Source organism: Notamacropus eugenii, chromosome 4 (genome assembly GCF_028372415.1).
Source record: "Notamacropus eugenii isolate mMacEug1 chromosome 4, mMacEug1.pri_v2, whole genome shotgun sequence".
Classification (NCBI taxonomy): Eukaryota; Metazoa; Chordata; class Mammalia; order Diprotodontia; family Macropodidae; genus Notamacropus; species Notamacropus eugenii.
Window position 1 is genome coordinate 123,586,312 of NC_092875.1, and position 8,161 is coordinate 123,594,472.

The window sequence follows — 8,161 nt, forward strand, 5'->3', positions numbered from 1 at the left end:
ATTCTTAAAACAATATCGCTACTACTGTATACAATGTTCTCTTGGCTCTGTTCATTTCACACATCATTATTTTGTGCAAATCTTTCCATGTTTTTCTAGGATCATTGAACTTATCATTTCTTATAGCTCAATAATATTCCATCACAATCAAATATCACAACTTGTTCGGTCATAATATGAATTTCAAGTTTGCTTCTGCACCATTTCTTCCAGGAAAAAATATTGAGATTGCAAAAAAAAAATGTAGCACTTCATAATAATTCACAAGTGCCAGCCCTTCCTTCACCCTTTTCCTCAAACAAACAAGATCTTTGTCAAAGTAAAGTGCCACTGTATATGTTCTTGAGTAGTAGTATGGATGAGGAGGCACAGAGGGGAGAAGGGAAATGTCCCTGGTCTCTACCATCCCTCACTTCCACTCTTTTTCCCTGTGACCTTCTGCCCAAGGCCACATCCTGCCCAACTTACTCTTGTAGCCTGAGGTTACTGACATGGCCACTATTTGTTACTGTATTTGTATATTTCATAATTATTTAACACATCAAAGTTCCTTCTGCTTTTGCATTGCTCAGGAAATTATTATCAGGGAATACCAAAAAATCAAGCCATTTCCCCTTCTTGTTCTGTTCATATCATGTCACCCACTGTGAATAAGTGAATCCACACAAAGACTTAAATGTAGGAAAGAACACAAATGTGCTTGGTCAAGTAGACTTTAAATATTCAGGCAGTTCTGGGTACACATCCAAAGGAAAAGGACTGCTCTAAACAACATGGTAGGCTAACACAGAATTTCTACACATGCCTGTTCTCCTGTGTTTTCAGAGTAGGTACCAAAGTAGCTTACATATATTGATGTTTTATGTGGTTCAAGCACATGCAAAACCCTGTTACAATTGATTTGTTTTGTTTTATTATACAGAGGAGATATCTTGTTCAAGAAGTGCCTTTAGGAGGCCTCATTTCTAGAATATATAGAGAACTGACCCAAATGTATAATCATACAAGTCATTCCCCAATTGATAAATGGTCAAAGGATATGAACAGGCAATTTTCAGAGGAAGAAATTAAAGCTATCTATAATCATATGAAAAAATGCTCTAAATCACTATTGGTTAGAGAGATGCAAATCAAAACAACTCTGAGGTACCACATCACACCTATAAGATTGGCAAACATGACAGAACAAGAAAATGATAAATGCTGGAGAGGATGTGGGAGAGTGGGAACACTAATTCATTGTTGGTGGAGCTGTGAGCGCATCCAACCATTCTGGAGAGCAATTTGGAACTATGCCCAAAGGGCTACAAAAATGTGCATACCCTTTGACCCAGCAATATCGCTACTAGGACTATATCCCCAAGAGATCATAAAAATGAGAAAGGGTCCCACATGTACAAAAATATTTATAGCAGCACTCTATGTAGTTGCCAAAAACTGGAAGTCAAGGGGATGTCCATCAATTGGGGAATGGCTGAATAAATTATGGTATATGAATGTAATGGAGTACTATTGTGCCATAAGAAATGATGAACAAGAAGACTTCAGAGAGGCCTGGAAGGACTTATATGACCTGATGCTGAGTGAAAGGAGCAGAACCAGGAGAACTTTATGCACAGCAACAACCACAGTGTGTGAGAGTTTTTTCTGGTAGACTTAGATTTTTGTAATAACACAAGAACTTCTGAAAAAAAAAAAATCCCAATGGTGGACCTCAAGGCAAAATGCCTTCCACACTCAGAGAGAGAAATATGGAAGTCACTCACATAATGTAGCAGATTATGTTTGTGTATGTGTATGTGTTTGTGTATCATGTTCTGATTTGTTATACAGATTCTTTCATTTATCTTAGTCTGACTACATAGCATGACTATAGTGAAAATATACTCAATAGGAAAGTATATGTAGAATCTATACAGAATTGTATGCAGTCGTGGGGAGGGAGGGAGGTAGTGGGGGGTGGGTGGGTAGGGATAAAATCGCAATTGTATGGCAGTGATTGTTAAACATTAAAAAAATTAAAAAATTAAAAAAAAAAAAAAGAAGAAGTGCCTTTAGGGTGCCATTTAACTCTACTGAATCCAAATGCTTTTTAAAAAAACTTGTTTGTGAATATTGTACCCATTGCATCAAGCCCTAGGATCTTAAAAAAACTTTCTAAGATTCGTAATCACTCAAAAGAATTTGGCCTAGCCATTCACCTAAGGGAAAATTAAGAATGTCAGACTATCATGAGCAGTTAGATGGATAATCCACAGATTTATTTCATTGGTGTTTCTTCTACAGACACAGTAAATGGGAAATGATATGAGCTCAGAATTGAGTAGGAGGAGAGTAGACGGATTGTCTTTGGGAAATTTCTGAGTTTATTTTTACTGGCCTTTTTGTGTTAGAAACAAAGATCTTTCTTTTGAACATCAATGTTCTTCCAGTGATATTATATATCTATGAACCATGGAATACTATAAAGAATGGAGGTTGGGGATCATCTAGATGTCAAAGGAGAGGAACATAGGGGATTTAAGCAGTGTGTGGCACAATACAAACAAGATAGGCTGCAGGATATGTAGGGTAAAAGACATAAGCAGACAAAAAGGTTTTGTTGCTTTTTGCACTATATTTTTTATTAGTATAAGAAACTCCCAGTGAGGAACTTTATCTCTTACAGCAGACATATTTTTCTCCAATCAATAAACATTGATTGACTTCCTATTGCATTATTAGCACTGTGCTAAATGCTGGGGATACAAAAAGAGGCAGAAAACAGTTCCTAGCCTCAAGGATCTTATAATCTAATACAGGAGACAACATTGCAAAAAAAAAAAAATATACAAAGCAAGATATGTACAGAAAAAAGTAGGAACTAATTAACAAAGTGAAGGCAGTAGAATTAAGAGGGGTTGAGAAAGGCTCCTGTGCTAATTTGTTATAAAGAAAGGTTCTATTAGAATCATGGGAAGTGACAATGATGTGGAAAAAAGGAGGAAAAAGCATCAATGCGTTTTTAAAAGTATTTTATAAGTTAAGCAACCCCAGTCTCTTCAATTGATCATTATGTATCATATTCTCAAAATAGTTTAATAAAAATTATGATAGTATTTATATAGCATCTTAAGGTTTTCAAAGCAGTATAATTAAATGTATACTGTATGTATTTGTATATGTGCATGTATGTTTTTGTAAATGTATATGTAGATGAGGATTAGAATGGTGATATCCTCACAAGAACCCTATAAGATATATTTTATTATTTCCATTTTTATTTATGAGGAAACTGAAGCTGATGGAGGGTAAAGACTTGCCTAAAGTTGCACAGCTTTACCATCCTAGGTGCCTCCATGTGATTTCCCTCCACTGCTTCCAAAAAAAATAAAATAAAAATAAGTTTAAGTTCTGGTTATGGCCATAAGTGAACTAGCTTGTTATATTCCAGCTGGTTTGACCCAGTGCTCAAGGCAGGAAACCAAGCCAAAGAAATAGTCTCAGAATAGAGGAGGAAAAGAAAGAAGGAGAAGAGCAATATAACTGAGTTGCCAAAATCAGTCAATCCATTAATAAGCATTTATTCAGTACCTACTGTATGTCAGGAGAGTGCTAGGTACTAGGGATAAAAATAAAAAAATAACAACTCAGTTGTTGTTAAGTTGATCTTATCTCTTAAAGAGGAAAAATTTTCTACCTCCCTATTCCACCTCCCAAGTCAAGTTCATGACCAAAGGCTTAGCTGAAGGAAACATGGAATTATGGGAAATGCAATTTCATTCACCTCTAACCACTCAGAATGGATCTGTTTGAAATTCAAGAAGATAATCAGAAAAGAAGGTTTAGGGTTAAAATCTAAACTTTCATTGGGCAAGGACAAACGGAGCTTTGTCCTTAACTGATCACATCATCCCATCTTTTGACCAGAATAGAAATAATTTGCATCCTCTAAGAAGAGTTATGCTTTTTTCTCTCTCACTTCCTCCCTCCTTGAAATGATATTTCTAGATCATATAATATGACAGTCACGTTTTAGCTAGTATTAAGAAGAATGAACAGAATATAAAACTTGAGAGGTGTGGGGTTTTTTTGGCCAGTTATTTTCTGCTCTTTTATTTCTCTTTATTTTCTCCTCTTTTATGATATAAAGAAATGTTGGTAGCCACATAACCTCCAAGTAGTTTACTCCAAAAGATCAAGTCTTCTGAAAAGTATTGTCAGGATTTTATTTGGTTTCAAATTGCTCTTGTTGGAATGAAGGATAGGAAAGGTAAACAGCTGTGTAAAATGTGTAAAATAGTTACAGAAGACCATGCCAATTATATGGGAAAGAACTAGAAATCAGAGAACCCAATGCCCATCAGAGTCTTCACCCCGCTATTATACCTATGTCTATGCCAGGTGAGGGCCAGTGAGAATCCTTCAAAAGTAAGAGAAAATGGGGAAGAGAGGGAGAGAAGTTGTAGGAGCATAGAATCAGAGATTTAAAGATGGAAGGGACCTCAGAGACCATCTACAAACTCCTCATTTTATGGATGATAAATCTGAAGCCCAGAGACGTTAAGTGAATTAACTAGACTTACACTTCTAAGTGCCTGAGGCTAGATTTGAACTGATGTCTTCTTGACTCCAAATCAATCACTTAGCTGTCTATAAGTGAGGATGGCTACCAGTAATCAAGACCATATAGTTGTTAAATCTGCTAAAAATGTCAGTACCGGTTGTACCAAGTTTAGGCAATATCCTAGATGAATGAACACCATAGCCAAGAAACAGATACAAATAGCAACTAGTCAAGTTGAATCCATCCCACTCTCTCACTGGTATTTGGGGAGAGTTTTGAAACAAGGCCAGGTTTTTAGCTTAACTGATAAAGTCAAATGTATCCAAGCCCTAAATGGGCCCCATAGTAAAAGACCCATATGCTTCAATTAAGATGTCTACACATTACTTTGCTGTGTCTTAGTACAGAACCTTCTCTGAGAGGTATAGGCAGGATCATAACTCATTATCTATCATTATTTTTCCTCTCTGGTCCCATGGATGAGTCTGGATAGGAAAGAAAGCAATCATGATACTTAGAGAAACCTATTTCAAATTTAGTTTGAAATTAAAAGATAAATGTGGGACAGATGGAAGGAGTTATGACTTCTGAGATTTGTTCTTTATTTTTTTTAGCAGATCAAAGAAGTCTTGAATTAAATTGTTTTACTTTTAAAATATTGCTCTTCATTTTCTTTTCTCTAGACTGATGACTTTTACTACATAGTTGTTATTCAATCGTTTCAGTCATGCCTGACTCTTTGTGACCCATTTGTGGTTTTCTTGGCAAAGATACTGCACGGATTTCCTTCTCCAACTCATTTTACAGATGAGGAAAATGAGGCAAACAGCATTAAGGGACTTGCCCAAGGTCTCACTGCTAGTAAGTGTTCTGAGGTCATATTTGAACTCAGGAAGATAAGCATTCTTGACATCAGACCTGGTGCTTTATCCATTAAACCACCTAGTTGCCTTAATTATTCAGAGGGCTTTTCATAGAGAAGCTTCCTCTACCAATTTAGGTTGGTATCTTCTCTGACACTTAGAGCATTAGTGAGCTCCCTTGGGCACTGAGATCTTAAACAACATGTTGAAGGGCTACACTGCCAGTGTAACTATTGCCTGTGTGACTAACTATGCTAAAACATAGATTTTCTCTACTCTAGCACCCTACCTCTCATTTTATTTGTATTGCTATCTTTGGTATTGTATAGCCCTCATTTCCAACCTTTCCTACATCTCCATTTTTTAAAATTTTTTGCCTATATTTTGTTATCAGTTCTGGGAACACTTGGTGAGGAAACTTTCCTCCCAATGTAGTTTGGTTCTTCCTTACCAATTATGGTATTAGAGAGGTTCCCTGGGGCTTTCAGAGGTTAAGTGCCTTGCCCAGGGTCAGTATGTGTCAAAGGTGGGCCTTTACCCTAAGTCTTCACCACTCTGAGGCCAACTATCTATATCCTGAACCAAACTGCTTCTATTTTTAAATCAGCCATATGTTATTTGTTAACATTCATAGGCATTTAAAAATAATTTTAAGAGATTCTTCTATTAGGGGTCTGCCAGAGTTTTGTTTATAACAAAGGGTTCTACTTCTACAAAGTAGCTTAAGAACCATCGCTATAGGTAATGACACAAATCACTGAGGAATCCCAAGGAGAGGAATAACATTAAAAAGCAGTGATTTAAGAAGGATTTTTTTTTTTTTTTTGGCAGGGAGTAGGATGACAATGAAGACGGGAAAGCCAGGGTGTAGAATCTGTGAAGGACACAGCAGGTCAAAAACGTGGAAGAAGAGTCAAGATAACATGATGACAAAAAAGCAAGGGAGGTGACAGTTTAAGACAGAGTAGAGGTTATTCAATGCTATTAAGAATGGATAAAGGTCGTCGGATTTCACAATAAGACAGTCATTCAGAGATGCTGCTTCATTTGTGTTAGGTAAAACCAGGTGGCAAAAGGGTTAAGGGATAAGGGATAAGAATGTAGAGGAGGGAAGTGTAGATCCATTCATTTCAGAGATATGTAGGGGAAAAGAAAGAGAGAAATTGAACAGTAAAGGTGGGAGCTGAATTATTTTTTTTTCATGAAAATTTTGGTGCATTCAACAACTCTAAACCAGTTCAAAGAGACCTCCCTCTAAGGTTAAGTTCTGCTGGAATTTGAGCCAGCATTCAAACTTGAAGGCTCTTCAAGATCTCCTTGAACCTTATCTCCCTATCTTCCCATCTCACACAAGTTGTCTGTTCTTTTCACAGGGGCCTCAGAGAAAAGATAACAAGATGTAAACTCATTCTTGTGGCTGCATGTGAGTCTCACAATGCTCTGGCGATGGTCAGTTGTGACAGATCCTGACCTAAAGAGAGACATGACAGTGAAACATGAGCCTGAGCCCAAAGGAGAAAGAGGGATCCCCAGGCAAGTAAAAGAGTGGCTTTGAAATGTACAAAGCCAGGGCTGCAAGGCCCAGAAAAAATCCTTTTTGCAACTACAGGTCTTCATTGGTTTGGTAATGTGATAGGAAGTCTTTGGCTCCTAGGTCACTGGTTCAAGCCTGGCTTATGTTGCGTGGAGATGGAAGTTGTTTCCATGTGATGGTGATTTAGGGCTCTGGGCATAACAACTTGGTAGTTCCCAGTTCAGGCTTTAGCAGGCCCAGGTTCTCATCAGAGTCAGCAGTCATTAGCACAGCCATTGACAGGTTCTGCTGAGAGGCCAAGAACATAATATGCCTGGAGACTGAATTCCCCTCTCAACAAAGGTGGTCCCTCCAGAGCAGATCCAGGGAGGTGGAAAACTCAGCACTGCCTCTGGGTCTGTTTTCTGTCTAATTACCAGACTGCTTTCCAGGGATCATGAGCCTGACAGGACCAGGCTCAGCTCACCTCTAGGATTCTCAAGGGTTCGAGAAAGTACTTCTGAAAGTCTACTTAAATCCTCCCTTTCCCTCTTTTGTGTTCCACTTGGAAAATGCAACTGTATCAATAACAATCCTGTGTTAAACCAAAATTCCCAGTGGAGGAAGAAGATTGAAACTGAATCTTGTGCAAATTCACAGCACCTAGTTTTCACTAGTTAAGTTGGAAGGGCAAGAAATTATAAAGTGTAAAGTGTAGGAAAAGCATTACAATGAAGGGAAAAAATAATAGTTGTATCTTCTCTTTGACAATGATTTCCAAATATTCTAGAGAGAGTTAGTTGCTATCATGAACATGAACAGATTAGGAAATGGGTGGTTGAAATTATTTAGGTCCCTTCATGAATTCTGTGATCTAGTCAAACTGGCCTTCTTCCTGTCCCTCGCAGATTATGTACTATCTCCCATCTGTATGCCTTTGGCACAGACTGTGCCCTGTGACAGGCAGGCCCTCCCTCCTCACCTCCATCTCTTAGAAGTGTTAACTTATTTTAAAGCTAAGAATTAAATGCTTTCTCCTACATGAAAAGCCTCCCACTTCCAGATATTTATATGGATTCTCAACTTATATTTAGCTAAATATATTGTATGTATACATATATATACACATATGTGCATGTATGTGTTGTCTCTACTAATGGAATAAAAGCTCCCTGAGGGACTATTTCATTTTTGTCTATTTCCATTGCCTAGAACAATGCTTAGCATCTAATAGGTATT